Source organism: Salarias fasciatus (genome assembly GCF_902148845.1).
Source record: "Salarias fasciatus chromosome 7 unlocalized genomic scaffold, fSalaFa1.1 super_scaffold_4, whole genome shotgun sequence".
Taxonomy (NCBI): Eukaryota; Metazoa; Chordata; class Actinopteri; order Blenniiformes; family Blenniidae; genus Salarias; species Salarias fasciatus.
In genome coordinates, this window is record NW_021941229.1 from 23,993,707 (window position 1) to 24,005,993 (window position 12,287).

At 45.7% G+C, this 12,287-nt stretch overlaps 1 pseudogene; it reads right to left on the bottom strand.

Moving 5' to 3' along the window:
- LOC115383146 (collagen alpha-1(XXVII) chain B-like) overlaps positions 1–8,217 on the bottom strand; it is a 67,902-nt pseudogene extending 59,685 nt beyond the window's left edge.
- Between the last annotated feature and the right edge of the window lie 4,070 nt (positions 8,218–12,287).

Sequence of the window (12,287 nt, forward strand, 5' to 3'; positions counted from 1 at the left end):
CTGTTATAGTATAAGTTGGTGTTTCTTCAGTATAACTAATTTTGCGACTGAAGTTGATTATTAATCCGTATGTCTACCTATCCACTTGAAAGAAAACATATTGCAACTTTTTTACAGTAATGATTCTCAAAAAAGGGTGTCAGATCATTCAACATGAAGCAGTAGTAAGTTTTAACAAAATGTTTGATCAATTCCCACAGAATTCTGTCTTCGATAGCGTAGATACGAGCTCGCCTTTCCCATCTGACTTATTATTCCTTCTTTATGGTTTTTCCATGTTCTGTATTAAACTGCAAGACTTTCCCTTTCCCCAAAACACCAGGGCTTTATAAAGCAGGAGCACGGCCATACGTTGGGTCTAATGCATGCCCATCCACTCGCTGTGTGGTCTCCTCTGCTGTAAAGGACAACAGGAGCTGGCAGCGAGGCTTCGGCTGTGGACTCCCGACTCCAATCTCTCCATCTCAGTACAACGTGTACTTTTGCTGGTGCATGTATTATTAATGGCGTGGTTTTAGATGTGTAGAGGATAGTTTACAGACTTGGGTTTAACACATGTCTGCAGCCCACGGCTCCACCGTGTGCCAAATCCAGGACTCTTCTCTCTGTAACCGTACTCCTCGTACAGCATGAAGTCAGCCGGAGCATGTGTCAGAGCTTTGGACAGTTTCAGTCCAGAGCGTGTTTTCTAAATTAATTTCTGAACCATCTCCACAGCGAAATGCTGCGTGCATGTCCTACAACATCAGATTTGGAATCGAAGTTGCTGAAAATTGGTTGCATGCTTCCAGCTAGCGAGCCAAAGCAGTTTTAACATGGTATGCACTCGTGTGGAGATTCTAATGATAAAAGCTGAGCCAGAATCAAGAAGAAAAGGAGATTAAAAGCAGTGAGAAAGACATGCACACACAGTCACCGCTGTTTTACTGAAATATCACTACTTCAATACAGTTAGTTACTTTTTTAAAAAAAATAAAGAAGATCCTTTAGTGGTTACTGCAACAAACCAAACACAAAATGAATATTTATCTCATGCAATACTTTTAATTATCTTCCTTTAATTTAGAATGACCTCAAAATGAGCAGGAAGTTATGTTGTGTATTTATTGCAATTCAGTCAGTATTTCGTACGATGCATGTAAAGATTATTTTGCAGAATATTATGCAGCCATAGAGCACACAAATTGTTCAAGTGTGGGGCTTTCAAAGTGCATCTACTCCCAAAACTGGGACACAATTTCCAAGCAGAACTAAACAAATCACCAGCATTTGAAAGTAAACAACTATATGCAGCACTAAAACAACTAAGACGACCAATGAACATGCTCTTTTAAATGCAGCCAACGTGTGTTTATCAGCTGCAAATGCATCCTGGGTAGTGTAGGCAACGACTTCCTGCCTCAAGGAGCGGGACGGCGAGAGACAGCAGCTCTGTCACGGTTTCATCGTGCTCATGGAAACGCCAGTAATTATACATGCATTATTAGTTTCAAACTCTTAATGCAGTCATCTCACTGGGATGCATTACGTCAGAACATGTTCGTCCCAACAAGGCTGCTGGGTCATTACAACTGGAAAACTCTGCAAAGGCTCAATTTTTCCAGTTGGCTTCAAGGTTCAATGGAGAGTTTTGGCAGAGAAAAGATCTAGAGAGAGAGAGATCCTTCAGAGCCCACTGTGTCTTGATGGGTGATCAACAGAAGTGTTTTTCTTCACCGTTTCCTTTAATTTGCCACATTCAGAATACGGATCCACTCGATCCACTCAAAACTCTCCAGTGATTATAGGACGGCCTCTGCTTACTGCCTCCAACCAGTTCCAGTGTCACAAAAGGAGCTGTGCTCACCTGCTTGAAATACCACTTTTTATGAGGTTGCAAATAGTCAAACAATAAATTAGACTAATTTAGATCTGAGAAACCCACAACCAGGACGGATCGAAGAATCTAAAAAAAGCAGAAACAATGTTTTCAACAATAACATGTGCTCCAATAGTTGTTTTTAGAAAAAAAAAAAAGGCCATTTTGTTTTAAATGTACAAAGTCATTACATTTGAGCATTGCAAAGACAAATTACCAAGTGTTGACTTTTTAACCAAAGCTTCAAACCACAGTTTGACTTTGAGAAGAAAGTTTAGCCTTCGTGTAATGAACACGAGATGACATTTTGGTTTTGCCAGCCGTGGGTTTAGCAGTCGCAGCGTCGCCGGCCTTATTGAACTGTTTGCCCTGTCAGTCCCAATCATAATAACTTGAGAAGTGAGGGGGCCGATTCACTGGACTGTATCTATAACTGTTCATTAGAGGAAATGACCGCCGAGTGGCACGAAATGCGGCTGACGGGATCAAAAGCTGTCCAAATACATCTTCAACCACATCAAACAAAAGTCCCTCAGTTACATGAAAACCCTCCAAATCTCATAACACCGAGGCTGACACACTGCAGGACTGGACGTCAAGACAAACCCAAGACATAAAAAGATCAGACACCGCTTTATAATTGCCCTAAAGCAGGCTTCACAGCGTCAATTAATCCTGCGACGGCTGACGTTTTCTGTTACTTTGAGGCAGTTTGTGAAGACGGCGCTGGCGCCGCTTTGGAGGAACGACTTCATCGGTATCACCGGCTCAGGTGCAGCAAAACACAGAAGTGGGGTTTTTTTTTCCAGTTACAGCTTATGAAAAGTAACTAATCAGTTAGATAAGTCACTCCTGCACCACTTCTGATTATTCCCCTGCCAGAACTCGCCGATGTGACGATATCAGTCAGATATTTTATCTCTGATTTGGTCGATGTTAACACCAAGGAGAATTTTTTCCATTAGGTTATGCTTTTTTTTTGGTTTGTTCTTACTATTTTTTGCTTGGGGGCCTTCATTTTAAGTTCTCGGTGAGGTCAACATGCTTTTATTAACCCTATGTTCAAACAGTAAGTGTTTCTGGTTCGTTTTCCAAAATAACTTTAAATATCTGCAAATTGGATGGATTTGATGTTCAACATTTGCCACGTATATGCACTAAAAACTTCTAAGTCTCTCCTTTCTGGTTGTTTTTGAATTTTTGAGATATCATGAAGGGTCGAGGAGTTGTGTTGATGATAAATACACGTCCTGTCAGCAGCAACAGGACAGAAGTGAAGGGTTAAAGTTCTCTCTACTGAAGGCAGTCATTTAAAATGACACCTTTTTCTTTGCTTCGCTGTTTCATTTTGTGTCTATTGATGTTTTTACACAAGTGAAAGTATGGAAATCCTCAGTAAAAGCTTTGTAAATGAAGAAATTCTGCAGTAGCCGTCATATTTCATCTGAAATGGTGACTATTACGGCCTGTCAAGCAGACGCTGTAAATCATGACGTGAAGCAGGAGGCAGGAGTGTTTCTGGGAGTAACGGTCAAGCTTTGAATCTACGAGCCGATCACTCCCTCGCTCCTTCAACTTAGCTTAGTCAACACCTGTTGTTATGGCAACGGTTGGCCCAATTCTCACAGCAATGTGTTTACGTGCTTTGGCCGTGACCAAACAGGCGAGGAATAACTGCAGAACGCTGCCCTGCACTCTCAGAAGCCCGACAGGTTTCTCTCCTGCGCTCATAGACCTAAAAAGAGGTGAGAAAGTGAGACAGGCATGGGGCGTGCCGCTTACCTTCAGGGTGTACTTGCGTAAGTCCCAGGTAACAAGTACAATATAAAACTGTACAGAGCAATAGGGCTCTCCTGTGGGGGAGAAAAGAGAGGCGGGTTAGACGCAGGCAAGCGATGGCATCTTTTTCCACCGATAAATCAAAACAGACGACCTCACAAATGAATCGTTTCCATAATGTTTCGGCTGGGTTGTCTTTCTTTTTCAGTGAGAGTCCAGTCATGAGACTGGAAGGCCCATTCCCCCGCCAGAAATCATGGGGGGGGGCAAGACGTCTGGATCTCTGCTTCCTTGGAAAAACTCATCTTTTCCCTTCCAATACATCATTTGAAGAAGCTTTTTTTTTTTTATTCCAAAATATACAAAACTCTTCATGAAAGCACTTCTGCTGATGATATCATGGGGTGAATTGAAAGAATTAGATTATTTGTTTGTTTTATTGACCTTCCTACCACGACATGGACTTTCCAGAGCTGCGACGTTCATTTACTCCATAGAGAGCATCGCTTTTTTTAAGTCCAACTTTGAAACCTGAGCTCTGAATTCATAGAGTCAGCAGTTTTTATCAGAGCCTTTCACCTTTTGCTACTGGTGGATGAAAAAAAAGAAGCTGCATTTGCGTTTATTAGTCTTATGTAAAAGGTCTATAAATGATGTAGTCTAGTTTTTAATACGTGCATTCTTCAACAGTGGCACTAATAAGTGGATAAACCTGCATTTGCCTGTAAGTAGTCGATGGTTTCATTGAGCCAAGAGACTTGAATGGGTACTAATAGATCCCAATACAATAAAAAAAAAGAGACTTTGAATAATCCTATCACATCAAAACACTGCCAAACAAAACCATATGTTCTGTAACTGAGCTACCATGTAAATAACTAACGGAGGCCGGATTCTGCAAAAGCACTTACTACGACCACGAGCACCTTCCTCCCCGAAACACAAACAGCTTCCAGTTGTGGTTTCTGAAGCAGAACCAGCACGTCAGATTTATCTTTTCACACTTTTTTCCTCAGAAACTGCCTCAGCGGGCCGCGCCACGTCCAGGTGCGCGGCGCGACTTGAAGAGGGCGACCGGCAAGTGGAGCCCGGGGGGGAGGGGGGGGGGGGGCCTCGGCGGGGGACCCAGATCTGGTGACAGGCCGGGAAGCCACTGTTTACCGCTGGAGGTCATCCAGACACACATGGTCGCACACTCACGTCGGAGGAGGAAATGTGTATAACAGCTGTGTCTGGAGGGCAGGAGGGAAGGGAGGCAGGCGAACGGGGGGGGGCGCGGACTCCAAATACGTGAATGTGGGAAAGACGGTCAGCGTTGCATAAACATATTTACTGGTTCTGTCCTGAAGAGCCTGTGTCTTGTCTCCCATGGGGAAAAAAAAAAAAAAAAAAACCCTCAGACCTAACATGAACCAGCCGCTGCTTCTCCGACCAGCCTGAATGACGTGTGTGTGTGTGTGTGTGTGTGCTCATGAGGATGTCTGCGATGTCTGTCTCCTGCTCTCTCAGCTCTGAGCTGCTAATAAAGCCTCATCACAGTCATTCCCACACAGCAGCTGGCCGCGGCTAGTCAGGATGTGTGTGTGTGTGTGTGTGTGTGTGTGTGTGTTTGTGTGCGTGAGTGTGTGAGTTTCTCGCAGGCCGATTACAGTCTGATTCAGTGTCTTATCAGCTGAGGAGAAGATCTGTTTTCTGAAAATGAGTCATGAATGCTTAGATTACAGAAATAAAGGATTCCTATTCTGTTCCTCGGCCTGTTTACATCTGTGGAGGAAGAGGTTCCCTGGGAAAACACACTGTTTTCTTTGGATTATCAATACTAAAAAAAAAAACCTTCTCAGCAGCTTCTTTAGGATTTCCCATACGGGCGGTTCTGAGGCGCTTGTGTCAGGGCGGCTGGTGATGATCGGGAATTTAAATGAGAGAGGCTGACATCCGCACGCTGACCCCGAGTGGTGCGGTTTTCATCCTGCTACAGCGAGCCGTGACAGGACTCCCCGAGGTGAGGCAGAGCGGAGCTGAGTGGGCAAAACACAACTCAGAAGCAAAGAAAAAAAGAAAAAGAAACCCCGTCCTCCAGAGCCATCGGCAGAGCAGACAGTGCGACTCGGATATTGTGCTGAGAGTCAGATTTCAAAGACGGGGATCTTCTGTTTATGCCATCTTTCTTTCTCTGCGGTTAACAAGCAAATCTTCTTTCCTATCGCACAGCCAAGTCGAGAAGACAGGAATAGTGAAGGGACGGATCCAGAGCAGTGTGACTGAACAATACACCGACGGAGAGACTGAGTCACAGTATCTGAATGCCTGCTGCAGCGTCGGCATAACATCCCCATGTGGCAACAGCGTTCATTCAGAGAGACGCCGTGACGTTATATAATCTGGAGTAGAAAGTAAATCGATGCTCATTTTCCTCGCTCTCCATAACTCCTCTGTTATTATGTCATTTAGACTCTTTGCCATCATTGTCTCTTTTCCTAAGCCTCCACTCCATCAACCCCCCCCCAACCCCCTTAAACAAACTGCCTCTCTCCCTTTTCCAGAAGCTATTACAAACAGAAAACCTTCTCTGTAACTCAGCCACCGATTTAAAGTTCAGGAAAGAAAACATAAATAAATGAAAAGACCAGTGGAGTTTCCATTTCTGTTCATGAGCTTGGACGACTCATTGATTCCCTGAAAGGATTTCCCAAAGGTGTACACACACACACACACACTGGAAAATTCCTGTGGACGAACTGACACCAACTGAGGCTGAGTTGCGTGTACAGGCCAGTCACACACTTGTAAGACTTTTTCAATAAAAAAAAAAAAAAGTTTCTCTTAACCGTCTAAAGAGTCAATAAGACTCTTTTTATTAAACTAAGCTCATGAATTTCAAGAATATATATAAATGAGACACATGCAGCAACTTAATATGTAATCTACAGCTGCTCCAAGTGCTAAAAATGTTCCATTTCTAAATTTCAATTAAAAAAAAAAGCTTAAAGCAATTAACAGTACATAAAGTCGACAGAGCGACACCGTGTGGACAAACCGGGGAATGACTCGTCCTGCTGCTGACATCTGGCAGGTGACACATCCACTCATGAAGCCAGAGTCACTTTATTTAAAGACCTGCTGAGCTCAAACTGCGAGGATGTAACCCATCCTCCAGATGCGTCCAAGTTCTTTTTTTTTTTTTAAGTTCGTTCTTTTCTCATCCCACCTCCTGCGCAACATCCAGGAAGGTGTGATGACTCCGATTTGGCCAACTTCTATTCTTCCACTGAATAACGAGGTAACTGCGTGAAATCCCCGGATTTCCCAACTCCCTGGATGGGAATATTACCACCATCTGAACAATCATCTATTACCTAAACCACAAGATGTGCAGTAAAAACCAAATGTGGGTCAACGGCGCGCCAATAAATGAATGAATGAGAACCTAAAACTGAAACTGTTCATATCAGACCTTATTGTTTTTGCCGTTTCTGAAGATGCGTGCTGGAAATAAATGCGTAAAACACTGCAGAGAGGTAGAATTCGTGTCACCTGCAGATGATTAATTCGATGAAGCGACGCCTGTAGCTGCTGGTCATTTATTAAAAAGTGTTTTCTTTGAAGTCTTTTCTTCACCTACCTGGAGGCAGACTTCCTAACGTGGCCGTGGAGAACGCGTAAAACGGAGAAACACGAAAAGCATCCCAACAAAACAAAGACACCGTCTGCGGGATGCTGATGGACCTCTCGTTAAACTTCACGAGACTGAATGATTTCCTCATCTGCTCGCTTCGCCTGATGAGTCAGTGTAGTAAACACGAAACGGCAGGTTAACAAGAAAGAAGGAACAAAAACTTTGAACTTTTTTTCCCCCCCCAAATATCACAATTTAAGTTGCACAAAAGCAAAAGAAGCTCCCACTTATAGAAATACAGGAAGGGAAATCGAGAGTTTGGAACAGTTGGTTTAATCTTGCATTGTTGTTGTTGTTGTTGTTGAAAAGCACACAAATGACATCCGTGATCCAAACAGCCCCCCTTTCTGAGAGCCTCGGTAATCCCCAGGAGGACACCAGTCCTGCGCCGGGAGCTGGACCAGCGCCAGCCGGCACGGCACAGGTACGCGCGTAAAAAGACGCACGGGACGCATCCAGAGCAACAACAGTCCTCTCTCTCTCTCTCTCTCTCTCCAACATCCTCTCAGCCAAACACCAATAAACAGTTGTGGGGTTGTTACTTACTTTGTGTCTAGATGAGAGGTTCTGCAATCTCTCCTTCGGGTGCCTAAATTCATTTGTATTCATTTGTCCCGGCAGTCAAAAACCTGATCCGTTAATCACAGCGTGACTCCTTTGCGAGGGGGGCAGAAGACACCGGCCGCCGCTTTACACATCTGACAGGCTTGAGATGGACCTCCAGAGGGAAAAACTCATGTTGAACTGCCTGTCAAGCCCGGCATAAATTCCTTGCGGCAGGCTGGGTTGACAGAGAGTTCTCCTGCGCGGTTTTCTGCCGATATTCCCTCGTGTTTCATTCATTTATGCCGAATCCGGATTGAGGGACGCGCGGCCGGAGAGAGAAACGCTGGGCTCTGTGGAAGGGGAGTTACGGAGTCAGGAGCGCTCGGACTCATCCCTTTCCTTTTTAAATAGGCTTTCTGTGGGTAAAGCGATGGCAAGGCGCACCGCGCAGCCAGGTGTCAAGTTACAAAGCCCAGTGGTTGTTTGGAGCAACTGCACGCCTTCTCCAGGGGGGTGGCCGCACGGACCCGACCCCCTCCGCACCGTTTAACCTCAGGGAGGAACCACAAGTGGACACTCTTCCCTTATTTATTCACCACATTGTTGCTGAACGCATGGGATTAATTTAAAACGGCACCAAGCAGTCTTTGTCCTCTGAAGAGGTGAACTTTCGCAGGTGGAAAAATGTGGAAGAGGATTGAAAATTATATGAGTGAACAGTTGCAAAACAACCAAATTATGTTAATATTAATAATTCTCTGCAATTATTGCACTCATTTGGTCACATGCAGTCATAATGTGAGCTGAACGCCGTGCAAAATGTAATTATTTCACCGGGATATTCTGCATTATTTCTCCATGTGAGGCATCTGCATTGATGTTGGGGAAAACGTGTAAATGGAGACAGGCAGGAGAAGAAGCACCTGGATCAGCTCCCATTACCTAAAGAGGGGTCACGGCCCCGAGCGGGACGGGCCCTCCGACCAGAGACCTCTGCTACAGCCAGCAGAGAAGCTAATTACCAGCCGACATCTGCTGGAGACGTTCAAGAACGAACACACACACACACACAACACACACACGGGTGACATATTTTGCATTTCTGTCAAAACTGATCACAAACAAAATAAAAAGTATTTAGCTGATGGATTCCTTGAGTGAAAAGCAGCGTAATAAAGACACTGGACACCATTGAAACGCAGTCTGGATTATATAAGAAGTCTTAGACAAATATAACTTGCAGTCCAAAGTCCACTGTGGTCGCAGAGATGATGCTACTCGGTCAGCGACAAATGGTGGTTTGGTAAGTTGGGTGAATTTCGAAGAAACTTCCTGCTTTGAGCTGCTTCCCATCACCACAGAAGGCTTTCTAAATGCGGACTACTCATTTTCAGTCGTCTTATCTTAGTTGTCGCGAGTTAAACTTGTATAATTTAGATTTCTGAAACAGTTCTACAGTGCTTTATCACCGAATCACCCAGTTAAACTCTGACTCTCAATGACTGTCCAAACGTTCTGATGATTGCTCCACAGAAAAGATCTCAGTGGCTCTGGTCCATTGCCGCTCACGGTTTTCAGCCGGGGGCCTTCGGCGCTGAAAGGTCGCCTTGAATGACACCCGGCTCGGGCGTGGCCGGCGGCGTGCGTCAGCCACTCTGACCTCCCCTCATTTCGGCTCGGGCCCACGGGTCGCTCAGCCCCGGGGGCGGGTGCTAATGGACCGGGGTCATTAACATCCTCTTTACAGTCCCCCTTCACACACTCCCGGCCTTGTGTTTCCGCGCCGGGTGCCACCCGACCCTCCCGTGTGCTTCCAATGAGCCACGGCGACTCTGCCCCCGTCGTCCAAATTACAAACTCCGTACTTGCTCGCGCGCTCGCTGCCACCCCTTAAAGCTGCTTAATTATGGTCATTGGCACCAAGTCTGAAAGCTCCCTTTATCCCCCCCCCGCGCTCCCGAAATAGGTCCTGCTGAAGCACACAGGCAGCCCAGATCAAACGCTCCCCATAGGGAAGGGGTCATTACTGGTGCGCAGGGCGGACACAGCCCGATGGGTGCCGAGCCACGCCTCGAGCCCAAATTGCAGCCTGGGCCTGGTGAGGACACAAGACTGCTCTTTGATGCACGGCAGGACGGACGGCTGCACAGCCTGCTTGGATATCGGTGTTTACAGTCAGACATGCACCGTACGTACACAAAAACAACCAATACAGTGTCTGGGCAGACTGGAAAGCGAAGAAAATTAGGTGCTGGGCTCGGCCGGGCGTTCTCGTGGTTTTTATTTACCCAGATGCCAGACTTATTTTATATAACTAGCACGTCCAGGATTGTTCCCAGGTGACAAAGCTCCTAAGTGATATAAATACGTTGCATATCAGATTAAAGGATTATATGAGACTCGCTGCACTGTGCAATTTTTAGAATATAATAACGAAAAACCCTTAAATGAAGGCGTTTTGAGGCGCTTTGGACGTGAAATAACATCATGCATGTCGCCCGACAAATAAACAGCTTGTGAGGACAGTGTCCTCTGTGTCGGCGTGTTTTGATGGCGGGCAGCGGCGGAGGTTACGGAGGTGGCGCTGTCGGCGCAGACAGTGCTCTGTCTCTCTCCGTGCACAAGCAGACTGTTCATACCAGGAATGTGTGTGTGTTTGGAAGAGTGTGAATGCACGTGTGCGTGTACGTGTGCGTGCGCGTCCCGGCGGCCTGTGTTTTTCCTTTTACAGGTGGTTGTGTCCGCCTGTTTGCTTTCCCGGTTCTGTCTCCTTCCTGGTGGGTTTGGGGATGAGCGCGGAGGCGGAGCGTGGTCAAAGCAGCTCCTGCCTGCTGCCCTGTCTGCCTCTCTCAATCCCGTTCCGGCGCCTCAATTATTCCCCTTTGTCTTTCCTCTTTAATCTGCGACTCCGTACTCACATGCACTCCTCTATCGTCTTCACTTCTGTCCTCTGAATCTTTGCTGCTTCCCTCGCTGCACTCGTCCTGAGCCTCTCTCTCTCTCTCTCTCTCTCTCCTCTCCCTGTCATTCGCTCGCCACAGACATTTCCAGTCCTGGCACACCAGAGGAGACAGCCACCCTGAAAACAGTGCCACGACCATAATGAGCATGTTGACTTCTCGTAATAACACCAGAATAACCTGCTGGGGGAGACGTGCTCTTCTGGGGGCCGGCAACACGCACTGTCAACGCCACACACACACACACACACATCTGCACTTGTCCGAGTGTGAAATTAAGTTTCACAACCCTGAGCTCTTTTTAGAATAATTCCTCCAGTGTTTGCAGCGCCTGTGTTACATATAAACGATGCACTTTTAGCACAGCAGAGTGTTTGACGTTTGTTTTAATGCGTTTGGGGTGAGGAGGGTTCAGAGGAGGAGGAGGAGGAGGGGGGTCAGGGGTTTTATCTTTTTTTGCTCAAGGCGGAGTTCAGCAGCTCTGTTTTGGAGAGTCGGGGAGTGACTGAACTGTAAATTTCCAGAGATAAAATACACACCGCATGGCAGTTAACATCTGTTTTGACACAAAGATGAACCAAAATGAAGCAAAATATATTAGATAAAAACATCAATTTGTAAGATGAAGTGGCAGTCCATGTTCAAAAGCTTCCTTTTATAGTCACTGTAACTTGGATAGATTTTTTAGGCCTGAATCAACCAGGAGTGACTCAAAATTCAAACAATGTCAATTTTATCTACAACGTACGTATCAGCTTTAATTGGTCCCCGGCATTATGCAACAATGATGAAAAGTACGACTGCTGAATCCTGTCAGCATCTGCAAAAAAGTGGAAAAATGGTTAGAAAGACATAATTGTACTGAAAGACTTCTTTACTATTCACTCCATAAGCACCAGCACTATGAATTCTGGGTACACCATGGTCAGGTCCAGACCACGACACACTCACGTTTATATTTAAGAGCAATTTGACCATCAAACATGCTTTTTAGACAGAAAGGAGGGAAAACATGCAAACTTTGCACAAAATGCCGCCGGTCTCGCTGTGAGAAGAGAGTGCTAACCACCGAGCCACTTCCCAACCCCGAAGAACACCACATTCTGAGATATAAATACTGAAGTGAGACGGCGTCTTTCAGCAGACGACATCTTTTTCGAGTGTGATTAAGCTTCTGGAATTTTAAGAACATTACAGAACATTGTTCAGAGAATATTACCAAAAAAAAAACAAACAGTTTTTGAATTATCTTTCAGAACGTGAAAGCCAGCGAGATTATTGACACAGGAACAACACGACACCATCAAACAGGCGCAACGCGCCAAGGAGTCCGTCCACGCCGGCGCGAGCGGGAGCGAAGGCGATCTGCTGAACATACACACTGGAAGTGTGTTCGCGGGTATCCAGGGTCTTCCATACGTACGTGAGAGAGAGAAACCTGCTGGATCGGACGCTGTGAAATTCCACC